The 21601-nt window shown below is 35.4% G+C and overlaps 1 protein-coding gene across 1 annotated transcript in view; it reads left to right on the top strand.

The window, feature by feature from the left end:
- The first annotated feature begins 16047 nt into the window (after positions 1-16047).
- Positions 16048-21601, top strand: part of LOC142322827 (legumain-like) — a 54110-nt gene continuing 48556 nt past the window's right edge. Inside the window, exon 1 of the mRNA XM_075361898.1 lies at positions 16048-16123. The gene's annotated coding sequence lies outside the window, so the exon portion shown is untranslated. The remainder of the gene's footprint in view (positions 16124-21601) is intronic.

The following is a 21601-nucleotide window of genomic DNA, read 5'->3' as shown; positions in this document are numbered from 1 at the left end:
TTATTTATTTCAACATAATGAATTAACATTCAATACTGTTAAAGAAAAGAAGCAGACCAGATTAGTAGATTACCATGTATACCAAAGCATTTAACTTTCTTACAAGTAAATCAATATTAAACATATCAAAGGCACATCTGAAAGCCAGTATAAATTGAATCCAAATTATAACCATTGGTAACAGTCGGCAATATCTTCAGTGTATATGCTTAGATTCATTTGAGTAGATTTCCCTGTAAGAAATCCATGCTGTTGTACAATAAATTTCGATATATATGTTGTAATTTTATTGCAAACAAGGTGGTCAATCAATTTAGCAAAAACATTACACTTATTAATGGGTTGGTAATTATTAATAACAAACATCACATTTTTAATGTATTGCAGTTATAAATGAAACTTCCCTACATTCAGGGAATGTTCCAGTTAAGAGAGAAATAGTTTGTTAAAAAATGTACAAAAAAGAAGAGCTTTTTTTATAAATATCAGACTGATATATGGACCGGCATACTTATTAAAATTAGAAATCGCTGAAGATACCTCATCATTTGTTAGAATTATGTCACAGAGGCAATCATATTTGAAATCTACTTTTGTTGAAGTCAAATCATTAGACGTGTAGACACTTATAAATTTTTTAACAAAAGGTTTACAGTATTTTGTCTGTTACCAGCAGATTCATTATTATAGTAGCAGGTCAACAGAATAGATAGCCTATCAATGTTATTTACGTATTTGAAGAAGTTTTAAGATTCTTTGGACAAATTTTTCAACCTTAATTAAATCTCACACATTGAGCTTTAGTGCTCATATAGTATATAGATGCGAGAGAGTTGAAGGATTACTACAAGCCCTCATAAGGCTATTAGCTGGCCAAGATGCCCCAAGATTGTCGAAACGCCGGGTTATTATTTCAGCTGTGATATCTGCTTTATTGTATGCTGCCCCGGTATGGAGTAGAGCACTAGGTACAATGAGAAATGTTAGACGACTTCAAAGCCTCCATAGGCGGGCTCTTCTGAGGGTAGCTTGCTGATATCGCACGGTTGCCTATGAAACTGTGTGTGTGGTTACATCAGTACCACCTATTGAGTTACAAGTTTTGGAACGGTTGTATAGGTTTCAAGGGATTGGCAAGCAAGAGGCTATTAATACCACAAGACAGAAGTGGCGTGAAAGATGGACATAGCTACAAGGATCTGTATGGACTAAAAAACTGATTACGAATTTGGATATGTGGCTTTATCGTGCTTATGGGTAGGTTGGATATTATACAACTCAATTGCTTACTGGGCACGGCTGTTTTGAGGAATATCTCTTCCGTTTTGGCCGTAGAAGATCCTCCATTTGTATGTATTATCCGGCGGTTGATAGGCCGAGCACACTTTATTTTATTGCCCATATTGGACTGAACGTAGAAGAGCTGCTGATATTCAATGCCGATGTATTTCTGGGATTTTTGCTGACTTCGTCTGACAACTGGAGGAAATTTGAAGACTTTGCACGTCTGGTTTTAAGAGAAAAAGATGAGGAAGCCAGACGAAGAGGCTATTAGGAGCCTTCTGTTTTTCTTCTGGAGAGGTATTAGATGACTTTTATTGTTGGTTGAATTCAAATGAGTGAATCGTCTTCTTGTTTCTGATTTAGTGTGTGGGGTAAATATCAAGACCGAGACCCGGCCTCTTGGTCGGGGTCCGTAACAGCATAGCCGGGGCGGGGTTTGAGGCAGGCATACTAAAAGACCGAGACCTGTGGCGGGGGGGACCTGGCTACCTACCTGTGGATTAGAGGCAGGCAAGCAATAAAATATCCGACCGAGTGGAGGGGGGGGGCGACCTACCGTGCCGGAATTATAGCCGGTGGGCGGGAAGGCCCCCTTAGAGTATAAGTACACTCCCAGTCAGAGTATACTTAAATGGATAACCGGTTTGGGGAAAAAGGGATAAAAATGATTTCCACCTTAAAGTTATACTCAATACGACTGGTAGCATGTGAAAAAAGTTTCACATGCTTGTCGTATGTTTAACATACGACAAGCCACATCTTACAATTCCAGCAACATTTTGGTCATCCCTTGCCATAAGGATTGGTCATATCAATAATTGTTTTAGGTAATGTTTAGAGGATTGGCGACCACTTCAAATCTATTTGATACTGTGTCTATAAGGGAGGTTTTTATTTGTCTGAAACCTCATCATTTCTACCCTCTGGGCCAATGGTTGGCGGTATCAAAAACCTTTATTTATATAAGTTTTAGGCCCTTATCCAAAGAATAACAGGAACGAATTTGATATTTTACTTAATAACAAAGTTATAGCGATACTTAGTTTTTTGAAAAAGCCCTCCCCATTTCCACTCACATGGTCCAATTTCGCCCTTTAACGAACTAGACCCAGATTTTGGGTTGTTATATTTTATGTATCAGTATGAAAGTGATTGGCGCAAAATTACGGCAGTTATCGTGTCCACAAGAAAATGAAATATATATATATAAATTTTTGAACTGACGGTGGTTTTGGGGGATCTGAAACGAGAAGATATGTCAAAATTTTCCGGAAGTTGGTACTGATTACAATTGGCAACTTTCTTTTGAAATCCACCTAAAATTATATCAGGAGAATGTGTAACATCAATATTGTAAGTAGATTTCATAAGAAAGATACCTATTGTGATTGGTACAATGATTTGACTAACGGAAAATTTCGACACATCTTCGCGTTTCATTTCCCCCATACCCCACTGTCAATTCAAAAGTTTATATATTATATATATTTCACTTTTTTGTGGACACGATAACTGCCATAATTTTGCGCCAATCACTTTCAAATTGATACATGAAATATAACGACCCAAAATCTCGGTTGAGTTCGTTAATGGGCAAAATCAAACCATGGGGTGGAATGGGTGGCTTTTTCGAAAAAACAAAAATCGCTATAACTTTCTTATTAAGTAAAATGTAGAATTCGTTTAAAGTTCCTCCTATTGTTTGGATAATGGCCTAGACATATCTAAGTAAAGGCTTTTGATATCACCAACCACTGGCCCAGGGGGTGGAAAAAGTGGGGTTTCGAAGACAAAAAAAAATCATACCGCCCTTAATAGGAACAGTACAATCGCTTTAAAGTGGTCGTTAGTCCTCTAAACATTACCTAAAAGTTTTGTCTTGTTTTTTTTTCTTTCGCTACATTTTATAGAGTCATTATTTCATGTTATTATCTTATAATTATCACGTTATTATACAGCATCTTAAATCATCTTACTTTGCATGTTACATATTTATATTGTTAGACTTGTCAAGATTACAAATAAAGATTATTAAAATTATGTCATTTAAATTTATAAAGAAAAAATCTTCGGGAATTTGATGGGCAGATGTTCACTCTCATATTCTCATCATTTATGATAAACAAATTATATAACTCTTTCTTCTTACTTATGCAAGATATATTATATATTTTAATCTAGTTCTACAGCTGTTTTTCTTTTGAGGTCATAGTGGACCACTTTAGTCAACCCTGGTTCGTCTTTTCTTTTTCTTTCTTGATTGTTTCCCAGTACTTCTTCATTCTGTCAGATCTTGCTTTTCTGAGTTCTTCTGAACAAACACTTGTTTTCTTTTCTTTAATTTTAATTCTGGAGTTTGTTTCTTTTAGTATTTTTATATTGTCAGTTTTGTTTCGTAAATCTTTTATTGAGATTTCTAGTTCTTGTCTACAGCTATTTTATAATAAGAAATACATATTATATCTATTTAAAAATATACTTCTTTTTATGTAATTATTAAAGCTCTTTTAGTCTAATACAAAATGTTATATAAACAATTCAGTTCTTAAGATGTAAAACTAATAAGTTCTTAAATAAATGTATATATTTAAGTGGAAAATCTGCTACAGTGGAAAAACATACAAGCAATGTGCATTATCACTAAATAGAATAAGAAACCAATATATTTAATTATTTCAAAACAGATGGCATTTTACTAATAAGCTGCGTACAGGATCCAGATTCCTGTAACAGAGAATGATTAACACAATATTTACTGTTGCAGTTTACATGTTAAGGATTTACACTGAGTTTCTTAAAATAGTAATTGCATGTTTATTACATTAAGTAGTTCTTAAAATATAATTATATGTTTATTACATAATGTACAAAAAGTGTCAAGAACTTTTTTCTGTTATTTGCACTTTCACAGCATGACCAAACTATCTTCAACTATTATAACTACAAAAGATCCTACATAAATTAAAATAGGTGCTACATTTTTGTTGGATTTAAATTTAATTATATCCTCTTTTCTATCATAAGGTTCCATTGAGAACTTAGTATACCACTTTATTTAGCCAATTTTGTATCTTATTACCTGATAACTCCAGCAAATTCAGATTTGAATATTCCAATAAAGTCAGATGATATAGTGGTGAAAAAAAGAAGCAGAATTAATATAAGGTAATTTTTGGCAATCTTTCAGGAAATTGCTGCCGCTCTTTAAGAATCTAAAGAATAAGGAGTTCTATCTACTTTCTAAGTACATTGTAATATACGTAATAGACCAAAAATGGATTAGAATTACTCACGATGGTTGTATTTCATTTTATTAAAACATTTATTAATTTTTTTTTAGTCATTAGGTGAAAATTTCAAATGTAATTTTCTGACTCCAGAACAACAATGCATTTTCATAAACACCTCAGTACCCATTTTAATAAAATGAATATGGGAGCTATTAATAAAAATCCCTTTTTTGTAATATATTAGTCACATTCTTGAAGACTAGGAAATATCCTGAAAGAATCCCCCCCCCCCGCAAAAAAATAATAAATGATACTTAATATTTTTTTTTTTTATAAAAATATCTTATTTTGCTATTATAAAATATATAAATTAAATTTTTTTCAATAATATCTGTAAAATGTACAATAAAACTTAATATTATAAATATCTAGGTAGTCTGTAATTATTGTGACTAAAATAAATCTAATTACATAAATTAATTAATAATGGTAAAATCATTTAATAAAGTAATTAACTTTTATAAAAACAGATACAACAAACTTTAAATTTGAAATGTACAGTAATACTTTTTTAGTTTTCTAGACATAGACTTTTACCGACAAAGTTGACGCTAAATTACAAACAGTAACATCTTACTAATCTGTAATTTGGAACCTACTTAAAAAATCAAAATTTAAAGGAGAGTGAATTTTTAATTCATCGTCGACCACCACCTGAACAAGACCAAGAAGATAGAAGTTCCCTGGCCAGCCAGCCGAAGGAGCCGCTGGACGCGGACGCTACCTTCCCGCTCCAGCTCGCCGGACTGCAATCGCCCTGGCCGGCGGACTCAGCAGCAGGAACCGGCCCATCGTGGGGTCGGTCGGGTAGAACCACCTCGGCCGCACCGACAAAAGACGACCGACGCCGATCCGACACTGCGGGGCTCTGGAGACACCACTGCTACGCTGTAGCGGGGACCCAACTGCCGCTGAGGAGAAGCGCGGTCTGACCTCAATGGACGAGCCGCAACTCCTCGACTATGCCGGAGACCAGCTTCCGGACCCAACAGCTCCTCTCAGAGCTAACGCAAAAACGGCCCTTTTTCGGACCACCACAAGGTTATAAACTACGAGGCGTCGAAGCCGTTCGAGGACAGCAGCCCTTCTCAGGGCTACTACAAGGTTATTAAGTGCCACGTGCCGTCGAAGCTATTCGGCTACAATATATATATATATATATCGTATATTTAAGTTCGTTCTATTTTTTAGTTTTAATTTTTTATTTATATTTAAAATTATAAAAAAAAACGGCTACCTGTATGAAAACAAGTAGGTCACAGAAAACTTAAAGATGAAAAATCAGCATCTTGATAAAATCTAGAAAAGAAATGTAGAGAACAGCTAAAGTTAAGAAAGTCTTTGGAAGGCAGAAAGAAGTGTTACTTTTTTGCTTAAGTTTTCAAAATAATTTTCTTTAATTTTGATACAAGAATACTTTGAATGTCAGACAGACATCAGGTTATATGTATATTATTAGTGGCTACACGCGGCTTTGTACACGTACTTGACATGTAGCTTGAGCTCACTTGATCTTCAGTTTCGGCAGCTCCGAATGCTGCTTAAGTTCAGCTGTGGGGTTTTTTGCAGCAAAACAATGAGCAAGTTAGACCAACAATGAAGTAGAAAACGGGTGAGAAGGAGATAGCAGATGAAACGGTGACACACTCGCGACAGAATAAAAAACAAAACAGTTGTACACAAATGTTCAAGTTTGATTGTTAATACCTTCGGAAGTAAGAAGGCTTTCAGGGCCGAGTAAATTGCATTTTGTAGTAAATTTTATTGGCTTTAGAAAGTCAGTTCCACATAGATCGATTTCTTCACCGTTTTCAAGACATTCGCGAAAAACTACAAAGCTGGGAATTACAATTTTTCTTAATGGGAGGAAAAAGGAAGTGGGATAGATTTTCAAAATGAGATTTAAATAAATATTTTCCTCTTGTTGGAACAGTTAGTGTGAAAAATTTCAGCACGCAGAAAAAAACTGTAAATCTGTATAAAAACAAACGGGCACACAAACATTCTTCTTTATGTAGATTACGAAATGAAAATTCAAAATTAGGCAATGGTGATGGCGAATGGTAAACAATATCATTAATAAAAATTCTGACAGCAATGCTATATTTTGTTTAAGAAATCTTCCACTTAAGTTGCGGACAAACCTTCAAATGTACTGCAAGATGAAAATAAAATAAAACAAGAATCATCAAACTCAGTCCATTTGGTGAAGAGTAAATCTTGAACATCAAAATCAAATTGAGACCTCCTCCATTTTTAAAATAGGTTGTGGAAGTTAAAAAGATAATAATTTAATTTAATTACAGCAACTTTTAATTTAGTGTGTGTTAACAACGGTTGATATTTTATATGTTTCGTGTTTTTGTTTTTCTGTTAATTCTCTATACTGAAGGTTGCAAATCTGGATCCATTTTGATAATACTCTACCACAAAATACGCAAAGTAATTATTTATTAATTATGTCCAGGTAAAAAAAAAGCTGGAGCTTCAGCTCATTTTGCTCTTTGAGTGCGCGGTTCACAAACATTGCATGGCCATCACGAAGTCCCCCGACCTTATCACACCCTACAATTCATTTTGGGGAATAATAAAGGCCTACGTATCTCAACGTCGAAACAAAATAAATGAGAATTGCTTATCATCGAGGAGGAAGTCTTTTGAACCATATTTTGGAGATGCTTCACAACATGTCAAGGAGAACGTGGAGACGTTATAGTTCTGTGCATTCAGCACGATGGTAATCACACAGACCTTCTGGATAAATAATTTGTAAGTTGTATATACATTTTTTAAATACGTACTTAATCCACAATAAATATTTGTCTTAGACATACCTTATTTATACTAGTTGATCACTTACGTATATAGATTTCCTAGCCCGCTTTCAGATGAGCACCATTAACAAAAGCATTGCCTGCAATTCCAATGAGGAAAACACTGGTCAAAGTTTCAAAAAGATTTAATGAATTTGTATTTTTTTTTTTTAAGAAGTTAGTCGTGAGTTACTTAGTCTACAAGATTAATAAAACGTGATAATGCCACCATTGATCTTGTGTAAAGGGATTAAAGCAATTGCTTTTTAAAACAGTTCAATTTACATCATATTAACAGAATGGATTAAAATACTGATATATTTTGGGACAATTACTTTTCTACAGTCTAATTTTATTAATGATTTGTTAATTCAACAATAAAAGGTCCTTAGGAAAGATTTCATAAGAGCCTGGTTAGCAAGAATTTTTGTTATGTGACCTAAATATACAATCAACTTGTTGGAATTTTTTTTGGATATATGGAACTATAATAATGAAAACATAAATCTGAAAATAAATATATATTTTTTTAATTAATCATTTAATTAATTACCATTTATTATTAACTAACTAAAATAATGGATAATTTTTTTATTATGATAAAAATCTCTTGAGCTAAACAATGAAATTATAATTGCAGTAATTTTTAAATAATTGAATATTAACCTTTACCTATGTTGGAATTACGTCGTGCCGAAATGCACAATAAGAATCTTTGTCTGAATATTCCAACGTCACCTTTTTGTCCGACTTTAATTCGTTCTGTGTCATAGTGTCAAAACATTCCGTCGTTTTACGAAGAATATGTTTGAATGTGTAGTATTTTTCAGTGACCAATACAGTCAGTTGATCGTTCTTAAATCAGTAACAGCCTTAGGATCGTAAAATGAAATGCCAACCGACCCGGTTTATGGTGTGTTTACGTTACAACATACTGTATGTAGTTCGGCTCGAAGCGCTGTATTTTATTTATAATCATCCTATCCGGTATATAGGTGTACAATTGCGTAAATATTGCGCATAAAAGTGTAAAATTTGTACTCAAAATTATACACTGTATATCAGGTATAATTAGGTACAATTTTGGTAAGCTTTTTTATTATTACAATTGGAAATAGCAGCTACTTCAAAATACGCTGAAGTTTTGAAACTGCTGAATCAGTTAGAACCTGATGACAATTGTGGTACTGATAGTTTAGATGTCCGTGGTGAAAATACATTCTTACTACTAACTGAACCCGATGACGATGGTACTGTGCGTAATAAGGAGGTTGGTGCCGGTGATTAAGGTAAATTTGATGTTAGGAATATCGAATGGGTAAATTACCATTAATTCAACCATTCGATATGGAATTAATAAAAAATTAAAAATCTACTTATCGAAATAAAATAGTAAGCTACCTTTTACAAAAAAATTAAAGGAAATATGTTGACTTCTTCCGCTACGGCTAAAGATATCAATGAGTGCCAATTTGTTTCAGGCGATTCAGTTCATAGCGTTTAATTGGGAAAAATAAGGAGCTCAACCAGAAATTGCTTTGCCGAATGCAATTTGAAAGTCGATGCCGACGATGTGCTAACACTTTTTTGCAGCAGCAGGTTCAAAATTTTGAAGAGTTCTCGAAAATCGGCGAAACATATAATGCCGCGATGAAAATGAAACAGGCGATGACTAAGTAATCAAAAAGATTACTCAAAGACTGAACTGGACTGGACTGTTCAGACACGTACAAGTGTACGCTGCGCCCGTCTAGGCTCATTGTTCACAATTCCAATGTTATAGGGATATTCTTTTGTGATCCTAGCGTCTTCTGTTGTTAGCTGTTGTCGGTGGCTAAAGAACTGTTTCGCGAGAGGCAGTCACTGTGATCGCCGGCCAAAAACCCACTGACATATTGGTTACGGAACGTGGCCAGCGGTATGTTTCCAAGAAGGGAGGCCTTCTAACGTCAGGGCGTATGCGAGAAGTTGAAGACCAAGGTTTTGACTCTTGGCAAGCTAGGTGGAACAATTATTCTACTGGTCGATACACGCATAGTATTTTTCCAAATGTTAGGGAGTTGCGAGCAATTAGCTGGGTTTCCTCCAATCGGCACATTACTCAATTTCTTTCGGGACATGGTGCTTTTAGGGATAGTTTGGCTACGTTTAGGTTGGTTGACTCCGGCTTGTGTCCGGATTGTAGGGTCGATGACACGGTGGACCATGTCCTGCATGTCTGTCCCCGGTACGAAGCTGAGCGTACCAGAATTGTTAGGGAACTTGAGAGAGAAAACTCCTTCTTTGATCTGCGAGTTAACTGGAGGACTCGCAGAGACTGGGCAATTGTTGCTGGTTTCCTTCGAGTCTTTGTGGTTAGGGTCTGCCTGGATAGTCTGATTGGCCGAATGTAAGCGCTTTGGCAACGAGCCACGGTTAGTTAGACAAGAGGTATTATAATTGCAAAAGCTGTCGACGGAACGGCGACTGCACTGCCGATGGGCATGGGATACCATGCAGCCGTGAGGTGTAGCGGCATCTCGACGATGGTTTAGTAAGTGAATGTCACGCGGGACTGTGCGATGGAGCCGAGTGGGAGTAGGAGGTCTGTCCGCCTCTCCCTAGTGGACCAGACCGGGTCCATAATTTAATTTAACCTAAGGCTGACGTTTGAGCTAAAGTTGGGTTCAGTAAGGGAAACTAGGACTAAATTTCGTTGTTGCGATAAACATCTTTGGTGGTATGCTGTGTCTAATTTGCCTCGATTTACGAGACATTCACGAAATTGGCTCATAATAAGTAGAACTAGGCGCCGGGTTCGTGCTTCCGCGAACTCGGTTAGCTAGTTCAGAGGGATACGATGTATGACATTCAAGATGTCCGGACAAGGCCTACAGCGAAGGCAAAAGCTGAGTTAATAAATCACCGATGCAAATGTCTACTGAGGCATTTGCATCAGTGGCATCCCAACGAGGCCAGGCTTATTACTATGAGACGTAAAAATTCAGAGGGTGATAGACGACTCCGTTAAAGCCCAACAGGGGTGGGGATGGTGTGGCGACCGGAATGTCACTAGGCGTGTGTCTTTCCGTACGGGGTTGGGATGTTCAAACACGTATCTACACAAGATACAAAAAAATTCATTAACGGAATTAAGCCATACTTTATGCAAGAAGGCAATATTTTATCCAGGAAGCCCACTAGCAGATCAGCGAGTCGGTGCCAAACTTGTAGAACTTCAGGTACTGAAAGGGAGACGACAGAGCAAAGTAGAAGAATTTTCAATTAGTTTAACCAGTAAGAGACAGTAAAGTACATATTTTTCTATTTTACTGATCATAAAATGACCAATTATTTCAACTTGTATCTCTGTTTTGTTTATCAAACATTGTTTTTTATTAATGATGTAAGACTACCAAAATAATGTAATAATAATAATGTAATTTAAGAATGTTGTTTATGTAACTCGAATATTGTAACCTTGAAATAAAATTCTGAAGACAGAATTTTATGGTGAAATATTAATTTTTAACATGATTTAATCAGTATGTGCTGTATTTGTATTTCTGCTCAGTTTTCTTTAATATCCTTTAATAGGGTCATATGGTCCTGAAGTGGTCTGATTTTCTGGAATCCATTACATGTTTACACTCGTATGTTTTTGTACCTTTTTATGGTAACTTTTTGATAAGGTTGTGTTCATATTAAAAAAAATACTGGTTTCTTTTTTTTGGGACCAGGATTTTCTAGTAACTTTTTTGTATCATTTATATAATTATTTTATTAATTATAATTGTTAATAATAGCCTGAAACTGTAACTAGAAAATGTTTTAATCATAATTAATTTGTCTTATAGATCCTTCTTAACAGATCATTCTAGATGTAACACAACATTAAATTTTTCCAAAATAATTGTAAAAATAGTACTTATGACATACTCCTTGTGTTAATATCAGCAATTTTGTATTTGTAAAAATGTTTAAGTCATTAGGGTAGAAATGATTTGCTCATTGGTAGATGATACAGAATCTTGAGCAACTATAGTGGAGGACTTCAGTAAGTGCTGTCAAAACTGAGACTGATAACAGGAATTGTTCTCATTCAATATACGAGGGTTATTTTTTTCAACGTCCGATCGGTCGCGAAATAAAAACCCGCGCAAAAATCTGATGAACCTTTGCGCATATGTGTTGCGCGGCGTCTCTAGTATGGCCTTCAATCACGCCGCATCACTTCGTTTAGTTCTGAACACGCAGCTAGCACGTAAACCTGTCTACAACAATAGCATCTCCCGCCAAGTGTGAAGTGCGTGCGGTAATTCGATTTCTTCAGGCTGAGGGGTGTAATGCAGCTGAAATTCATCGACGAATAAGTAATGTGTATGATGAAACTTCAGTGAGTGACAGCAAAGTGCGACAATGGTGCAGGAACTTTAAAGCAGGACGTTCATGATGCTGGCGGTCAGGGAAGGAAGCGAGTGTCAACCGATGATCTCGTTCAGCGAGTGGATGAGGCGATTCGAGAAAATCGTCAGTTCACAATTTCTGTATCTATCGAGTGATTCGTTTCCTGAAATTTCAAGGTCAGCTCTCTACACCATTGTGAGTGAGAGGCTTCAGTACCGCAAACTGTGACCAGCGTAGAAACATGGCTGAAAACACAGGCGGCTCCGTTCTATGACGAAGGTATTGGAAAGTTGGTACCACGCTACGACAAATGTCTAAATCGGAGTGGCGACTATGTAGAGAAATAGCGTAACTATGTAAGTACTTGTTACAAATAAAATTTTTTTTATTTTCACTGTGATTTTAATTTCGTGACCGATCGGACCTTGAAAAAAAATAACCCTCGTACCACCTGCCACTCATCGCCACACTCACTGTTTGTTGGAAGATTCACCAATTCCAATGAGTTTTTGATCATACCCTCAATTAATCACACCTTGTACGAAGAGACTCCTGATCTTTCACCTCAAAACAGTTTGATTTTCAATAATGTTCATTAAATTGAAAATACCAGTATTGTTTTTTGCCTAATGCATAAAAAAAAAACTAAAAATAAAAGAGTTTAAGAAACAAGCAATTATGTAACAAATTTGGATAGTTAACAAATTAAGCTGTTAATATATTTTTATTTTCCCCTTATTTATTACTATTTTTTTACTCATTGTTTTTTGGAGACACACCTTCAGTTTTAACACCTCAAAATTTGTTGGATGTGATATCTGAAAAATTAGTTATACTAAAATATTAAAATATGAAAACTGAAAAATATGAAAATGACATATGAAAACTTCGGTATTTATATGTTAACAAAAAAAAATTAAGTGCTATTGTGCGCATAAAATAAGAATTTAAAAAAATAAGTATTTGTAATCAGGGAGCTTGATTGTCTTGAAAAAAGGCACTTGAATCATAAAAATACTAAAATAAGTAGCACTCTTCATTGGGTTCTTTTTTTACTGTTTTCATGAAATATTATATATCACAGAAACATACATTTTCAACTAACTTGCAAACACAACAGAAGAGTTGAATTTTGCTTCAAATACACCAGCATCCTTTACTTAGAAAAAGAAAATTAAAAATCATAAATAATAACAATACCTGTAATAAATTACATACACATATACACACACACACACACACACATGTATGTGTGTGTGTCTGTAATTTATTACAGGTTTCACAAGTAAAGAGGCCTGAACCTTATTGAAATGACTGTCTGCTGAGAAGCATATTACAAAAAAAGTAACTGTTGATGTAAATAATATTTCTAATAGACTTGTCATTATGACTAAATACAAGGGAAATAAGTTTTTTAGAAGGAAAATCAAAGAGGAACCAATTATTAATAAGACATGTGCTGCTCAGAGAAAGCAATTATCAGCATCCTTTGAGACACATGAGGTTGATTGGGCAATTGTGTAAGCCAAAAAATGTAAAGCCCCAGTGCAGATGAAATCTACCGTGAATTCTTGAATAACTATGGCTGAAGTACCAGGGAGTGGGTGAAGGATTTCTATAAGAGCATATTGACCCCTGTGAAATTACCATCCTTGGTGAAAATGAGTAAGATAATAGATATTGAAACCGGACAAGCCCATGACAAATGTTCTTGCTATTGTCCTATATCATTTCTGAGAATATTTTATAAATTATTAGAGAGGCTATTGTACAATAGGATAAGAATAATAATTGACAAAGCCCTGTCAGCATAGTAGGATGACTTTAGAGAAGGTAGAAATTGTAGAGATCAGTTTTTTGTGGTTACCTGTAGAATTGAAAAAGAATTCCAGAAAAAGTTCAAGTAAATAAAACTAATAGGAACAATCAGGTGCAAAACCTTTATTAACATCATCAATGAAATACTGATAACTTAACAAATCACAGTAAAAGTTTTGTGAGGCTCAGAGTAGCCCAAGAATAATAAATAATGGTTGCCTCAGGGATCTGTTCTCACATCTTTGTTATTCAATTTATACATAGATGATCTACAACCTACAAGATCCTTGAAATTCTTGTAAAAGAAGGCTATACAATGGCTCTTGCTATACAATGTAAAACATTTAGGTAGTATGAGTTGGTGATTAAGGTGAGTTGGAGAGTGTGAATTGGTGATCTATGATTGCTTGGAATTTAGTTTAATGCTCATTTGTGGAGAAAGAACTGAAACATAATTCAAACCCAAAGTATGTTGGCTTGAAGCTTGACAGAATTCTGACTTACAAGCAACATGTTACGAATACAGCTACAGAATTGAGAACTTAAGGTAACATAATTCATAAGTTGGTTTGAAGCACCTGGGGACTGGATGCAAGTGTACTTTGAACATCACCATAGCTTTGACCTATTCTGTGGCTGAATACAGTGCACCTTTACGGTTGAATAGTTGCAATACTGGTAAGCTGGGTAATGAATTAAATAAAGTCATGAAAACAATTACCTCCCCCCCCAAATTAGATGGTATATTGCCAGTACTAACTAATATACTTCTAATACATCTAGGTGCCAGATTGCCCTGTGTATTATTCTGGCTAAAGATTACCATTTAGCGACATCAATGAACACCACTATTGGTGATTAACTAATTGGTGCTTAAAATCTCAGAAACTTGCATTGGAACTGACCCAAAAGCTTATAGTGTAGGATTTTAATATCAAACAACAATGGCAGATCTCGTGGGACGAAAACTACAGGTGGGAATGGATAGTGCAAATGCTGGGTTTTAGTTTGCCAAGGTAGTTGTGATAGAGACTTAATTGCATAAGAACAGGTCATAGTAGATGTAATTACTTTATGAACAAATGGAGCATGTCACTACAGTTGGTTGTGAATATGTGAGCCACTCCAAACTGTTGAAAATCTAATTAAGTACTACCCACAGCAAACATATAAGGGAGATCTGAAAGATGAATTTCATGCTATCCCATTTGGGATCGAATGGCTGAAAAAACTGGCAGTTAATTTGTTGTAGCCATTTTAAAATTTGTAATTATATCTATGTAACTATTGTTTATATACATTTATTTATATTTGTTTGAGTGTTTAGTTTTAATATCTTGGACACAGCACATCTATGTACCACACAGCAAATATATATATATATATATAAAAGGGTTATTTTGCAATTTTTTTATGTGGTTGTGGTTATATTAGAAAGATTTAACTTATTTTGTTCCTTTTCTTATTATAAGATTTACCCTGAATTTTTCATTGTTTTTTCTTCATATTTTTTATGAAATTATTTTATTAATTCTAATCTGTAAATAATACTTTGAAGTTGTAAGTGTCTTTTGTTTTTCCTGTTTAGCCTCCGGTAACTACCGTTTTAGATAATTCTTCAAAGGATGAATGAGGATGATATGTATGAGTGTAAATGAAGTGTAATCTTATACAGTCTCAGTTCGACCATTCCTGAGATGTGTGGTTAATTGAAACCAACCACCAAACAACACCGGTATCCACGATCTAGTATTCAAATCCGTGTAAAAATAACTGCCTTTACTAAGACTTGAACCCTGGAACTCTCAACTTCCAAATCAGCTGATTTGGGAAGACGCGTTCACTACCAGACCAACCCGGTGGGTTTTGAAGTTGTAACTGGAAAATGTTTTAATCATAATTAAATTGTATTTAACAGACCCTACTTAGCAGATAATTGCAGATGAGATGACATTACATTTTTACAAAATAATTTTAAAAACAATGTAAAAATATTTTTTTCTAAAGATTTATGATGTAAGTGATCATAAAATATATGTCATCATGTCAGCTATTTGAGGAAATGTTTTAATTAGTATATCATTTTAAATGTTTACTTTTCGTTGGTAGAATTGTTTAAATTGAATAATAAATCGTAAAAAAATGATTGTACTTGTCAAAACTGTTAACGTTTTAAAAATATCACCATAACGTTTCCTTCTATAATTTATTTGTTTTTACGTCGTGCATCTTGAAAAAATAAAACAGCACTTAAAATTATTTTATTTTTATTTTCTCGATAATATGGTATCATTTAAAATATTTTGTAATAAATGTACAGTTGTAAATAAAGAAATTTATTTCAATAAAAAAAAAATCGTGGTTCTAAATTATAACGAAACATGTGTTATGTTAATCTTATCATAATGTGTTTCATAATAAAAGAAAAATTATTGTTTTTTAGTTTGAAATATGTGTATATAAATACACCTGGATATTTTTGAGTCAAATAAGGTCAAACATTCATTTAAATTGGTCTATAACACCAACAACGTAAGTAAATATACATCCATTATTTATAGTCGGTAACTTATAAAAAATATTGAAAATTAATTTTATATATTAAAAATTAATATTTTCACAGATTTATTTTTTATACGTCTGGGATTAGCTTAATATTACAATTTATGTTTGGTACTAATGTGTCATATTCAGGGTATGTATACAGAGTGTTTCATTTTAATCGCTTCAGTCAATTTTCTTGTAAATTATACACAATACAAAAACAAAAAAATTACTTAAACAAAAGTTACTCAGATTGGAAAATCACTTCATCATGACCTTGAATTTGAGCTTGACCTTATTTCAAGGTTGACACGATTTTTTTAAAATGGAATGATTTATTTTTGACCCCACCAATGAAATTACCAGAAAAATTTACTACGGAATATTTGGTCACACATATGACCTTGGACATTTTTTTGAATATCATAAGGCTATCCATCAGAGTACGATCCATCAGAGTATCCATAGTGTTGTACGAAATAATCATTTTTGAAGGTCATACAATATTCCTGGATTATTTATACATTCCAGGCCATTTATCTTGCAAAATACGGGAAAGTAATAAAAATGGCTTTACAGAAGTTATGTGAATAGGAGGGGGGCACCCAACGGTGACCTTGACCGCCACCTTGAGGTCTCCTTTGGAGGATATCCCAAGGTATTTGAGAATTTTCAAGTGGAATTATCTTTTTCGATAGCACCAATGGAAAGAGTGAAAAATGTAACGTCTGCATACTTGAATTTAGTTATGACATTTTATGATTGAGTTTCATTTTTTCCAGCTCCTTGAAGTTCATGGTTTAGGCGTTAATCACATACGGTATCCGATTAACACAATTCGCTGATTCAAGACAGTACAGATAGCAATCTCTTCTCACAACTTAGAAACCAGTGGTTCTAAATACAGGTGATTCAAAGAAACGGGAAATTTTGAATGTTGTGTTGGTAGCCGTGGGCGATTAGTACCACTTGATAAGTGGCGCCAGCCTCTCTAACCTAACCTGCCATTTCGTTGTCATGGATCCTTGGAGTGGTGCGCAACGTGCATTTGCTATCAAAGCCTTTTTCAAAAACAATGACAGTGTGGAGGGAGTGCGTAGAGAATTTCGCCGTCATTTTAATCTGGGACGGCACGACCGTGTTCCATCAGCACATGCAATTAAAATATGGATATCTAATTTTGAGGAAACTGGTTCGGCAATGAAAAAGAAACCACCAGGCCGTGAGCGAACCGTCCGTACACTACAGAATGTTCAAGCTTTACAAGATGCTGTCACACGAAGTCCATATTGGTCAATCCGTCGTCTCTCAGCATCTTTACAATTGCATAGTTCAAGTGTTAGTGAAGGACTTGCAATACCATCCGTACAAGTTGCAGATCGTCCAGGAACTGAAACCGAACGATGCAGTTGTGCGAGCACAATTCTGTAATGTAATGCTTCAGAAAATAAATGATAACGAAGAGTTTGTTCACAAACTGTGGATGTCAGACGAAGCGCATTTCCACCTCAGTGGATTTGTTAACAAGCAAAATTTCAGATACTGGGCACAAGAAAATCCTACGCAGCTACACCAGCGTCCGTTGCACAGCCAGAAAGTGACCGTGTGGTGTGCTATGTCATCTTATTGTGGGGTGTTATAGGCCCTTATTTTTTTGAGGATGACAACGGTCTTGCGATTACAGTGACGTCGGCTCGTTACGTAGCCATGCTTGAAACCTTTGTTGTGGAACACCGATTCTTAACACAGCCTGGTTTCAACTAGACGGAGCAACGTCACATACTGCGCGAATATCGATGGCAGCTGTACGCCGATTGTTTGGATAACGTGTCATTTCACGAAATGACATTAGATGGCCTCCCATATCGCCTGATCTCTCAGCTTGCGATTACTTTTTGTGGGGTCACCTTAAAAGCAAAGTGTTCCACAGTAGAACTGTTACAACGGAAGAACTGAAGGCATAAGTCCGAGAAGCAATTGCGGAAATTCCAGTTGAGATGTTACGTCAAACCATGAACAATTTAACGAAGAGACTTCGTGAGTGTTTACGTAGAAGAGGAGGTCACCTGCAAGATGTCATCTTTAAAAAATAAACTAAAATGTATGTATCCTAAAATGGCAACATTTGTACAATTACATGAAATAAAATTCATTTTCTAAAAAAAAATGTTCATTAACGTTATTTAATTTTAAAAATTTTCCGTTTCTTTGAATCACTCTGTATCTGCGAAAAGAATCCAGCACCAGTATAACACACTCTGATGGTTACCTTATGACCTTCAAAAAAGTTCCAAGGTCGTATGTGTGACCACATACTCCAGTGTAAACTTTTCTTCTCTTTTCATTGGTGAGATCAAGATAGCTGATTTAATTTGAAAAAATCATGTTTACCTTGAAATAAGATCAAGGTCAAATGAAAGGTCACTATGAAGTGTTCCCCTCCAGTCTGAGTAACTGTTGTTTAGGTGGTTTTTTTGTATTGTGTGTGGTTTACGAGAAAATTGTTCTAATATATATATATATATATATATATATATATATATATACAAACAATAACTTTTTGAGAATTCAAATAATTCATCAACATATTAACCACTGTGCTAATTAAATTAAAAAAATAACAACTTAAGCACCAAACACAACAACAGAAAAACATAAGAAACATTAATACCAATAGGCGACTTTTGCGGGATCCCGCGTCATCAGTTGGTAAAAATTTTATAAAACCTTCAAATAAATAAGAAAAAAAAAATTGTACCGACTTATGATACGGAATACCGCGAAAGTCAATTATTGGTATTAGTTTTATGGGTTTATCTGTTATTGTGTTTTGGTGGTTAATATGTTATTTAAAAATTTAAAAAAAAATATATATAAATGTACCCTAAAACAGGAAAACAAAATATTCAGATCCCAAAGAAGTCACTATGCAAATAATGGAAATAAATATAGATACGCAGATAAAATATTTAAATCACAAATAGTTCATGTTATAATTCTTCAGGTAAAAACAACCTGTGTATAAATATATTTATATATATACAAAGCGTATTACGAAGTTCTCCTGAGACTTTCATAACCTATTCTACTCGCGAAAATAATAGGAAAAGTTCATATAAACTTATGTCCTAAAATGCTTCGTTTACGAGTTACGAAATCTTTGGTGAAAGATTTCACTCGGATTTCAGCTTCACCAGTGAAATGAGGTCGTACTGAAATTTTTATGCGTTAATTAAGGTGGAAAAATTAGTGATGTCTTATGGTTTTTACCCGTAAAAGTGAATAAAATAGGTCCCAGAACCGTATTTGCAGTAGTTCTTGAGAAATTAGGGGTGAAACCCGATAGATTGGGATAAAAAATCATGTTCTTTATATTTGACGTACAACTTTGTTAAACGGGTAATAAATACATAAAATTTTTAAACAAAACTTGCAGAGAATTTAATTCTTAACAAAATGGCTTAAGATAAATTGAATAAAACAAAGAAAAGTAGAAAAATTTGAACTTTATTTAGAAACAGTACATTATTTGTCAGAAAAGTTTTTTTTTTTGACGTAAGTGGCCAACTGGTTTGCAACATTAAAGACCTTAAAACTGGCTGCGCGATGAAACTGTCAATTAAACCACCGCCATGATCAGTGGTCCCACTGTGCCAGAAAGCGACTTCACATTAACATCTGTACCAATGAGGATTAGACCATTACCCACAATACGAAGGATCCTAACCCATCTGGCTAGGTGTTCCTCAGTGGGATCCCTGTATTGGAAATATGAACTAACAACTGTAAGGTTCTGACCGCGAGTTGCAAGTCTGACCACAGCATGATGCGCGTCAGAAACCTGCCGTATAAAGCGACTTCCTGTACAGAATAGCAGACATACAGGTATGCCCTACACAAAACCTTTTACAGCTGTGAAAACCTGGCAGATCATCACTAATGACATATGGATGATGCTGAAGGACAACATCAAGGCTTCGTCTCTCTACAACTTCACCTAACTCAACCTGGACTACATAAGCGCCCTGTGCATTTAGTTGACCGAACCTAACCATCTAAGGAATAAAAGTACAGCGCAACGGCCCTTACGTAACAGCTTCACTCCTTACGAAAAAGAGGTTGCTTGTGCAACCTCTTACAGTTAGCACAAGCCGGAGCCTCGGACCTATGCGAACAATCGTCACGTTTGTGGTCCTCCTTGACATAATGGGCACATACCAAGGCAAACTTACAAAATTTAGCCCTGTGACTGTAGCACTTGAAACATGTTCGGCCATCCACGTACTCTTTTAGTCGCCAGGACCCTAAATCGATAAATAGTCTGCCTGCAGACGTAAATTTTTGAAGGAGACCAGAACTTACCTCAAAGACTCCGTGATGTTTCTGGCTATCACGCCTACCCGGTTTAAACACCAACTTGCAGTGCTGACGGAAGGCGGCTTCATCCAAATCAGTGTTCTGCTCCCTAATGAGGGACAAGACATCTCCGTCGGTCAGGTTACTGTCAATATCATAGACTATAATATGAGGCCTACGCGTTCTCTTCAGGTATATTCTCACATTCAATCGCTTAACCGCCGTGGAATCTCTAATTGCCTGAATGGTCTCTGTATCATCCGCTACCTCAGCTAATCCCTTGTCGGTATCTTTAATGTTCTGATTTTAAGACTTTTCCGGTCACTCCGAAGGGCAACCTGGAGGTTTTTCTTCAGCTGACTGCTGGACACAGTCAAGCCCTCCGCCCTATTACCAAACGCAACCTCAGATTTCTTAGAGGACTGGCTGGTTTCATGTCTGTCCCTGACCATTTCAGCATACCGACGCAGTGCATCGGGGCCGGGGTCAGTTTCTGGGCTACAGTTATTTCTTTAGGTCTTGAGGCAAGATTTTCGAAACCCTTGACGAGTGCTGTGAAAGCCGCTCGGAAGAATTTAAGACGAGGCAATAATCTCCTCTTGGTAACTGCACTAGTACATTTGGGGCTTGCTAAATATGAAGACAAGCCAACCAGTTCCGCCAAAACATCACGGGCCAACAGAGCACAGCTGCCAGGCCTGTCCCCGGCTTGCAAAAACTCTTCAATAAGTGGGTTCATATCCTCCCGGGTGGTCACCCCTATATCTACTTCTGAACTATCGTTGTCAGAACCAGTGTTCGAGGAGGTCGCAGGATAAAGCTCCGGCTAGGCTTCTTACTACCTCACTAGCATATGTCATGGTCGGAGATGCCCTGATCTAACAGTATACAAACAAAATACTTGCTGCATTCTTTCTATTTAGAGATATTGGGCACAAGCGTAACGACTATCAAGTTACCTACCATAAAGAAGTCCTCCTCCTTTAGCACAAGACAGTGAAATATGAATTTTCTAGAACCACTTACTTTTCCGTCATTAAAAAAAGTTAATTTTAAAATTTGTTTTCTGTTTAATTATACTCTATTAAATTCACTTAACTGTCTGACCTT

This window comes from Lycorma delicatula, chromosome 4, assembly GCF_047948215.1.
Source record: "Lycorma delicatula isolate Av1 chromosome 4, ASM4794821v1, whole genome shotgun sequence".
NCBI lineage: Eukaryota > Metazoa > Arthropoda > Insecta > Hemiptera > Fulgoridae > Lycorma > Lycorma delicatula.
This window is presented reverse-complemented; position numbering and strand designations above follow the sequence as displayed.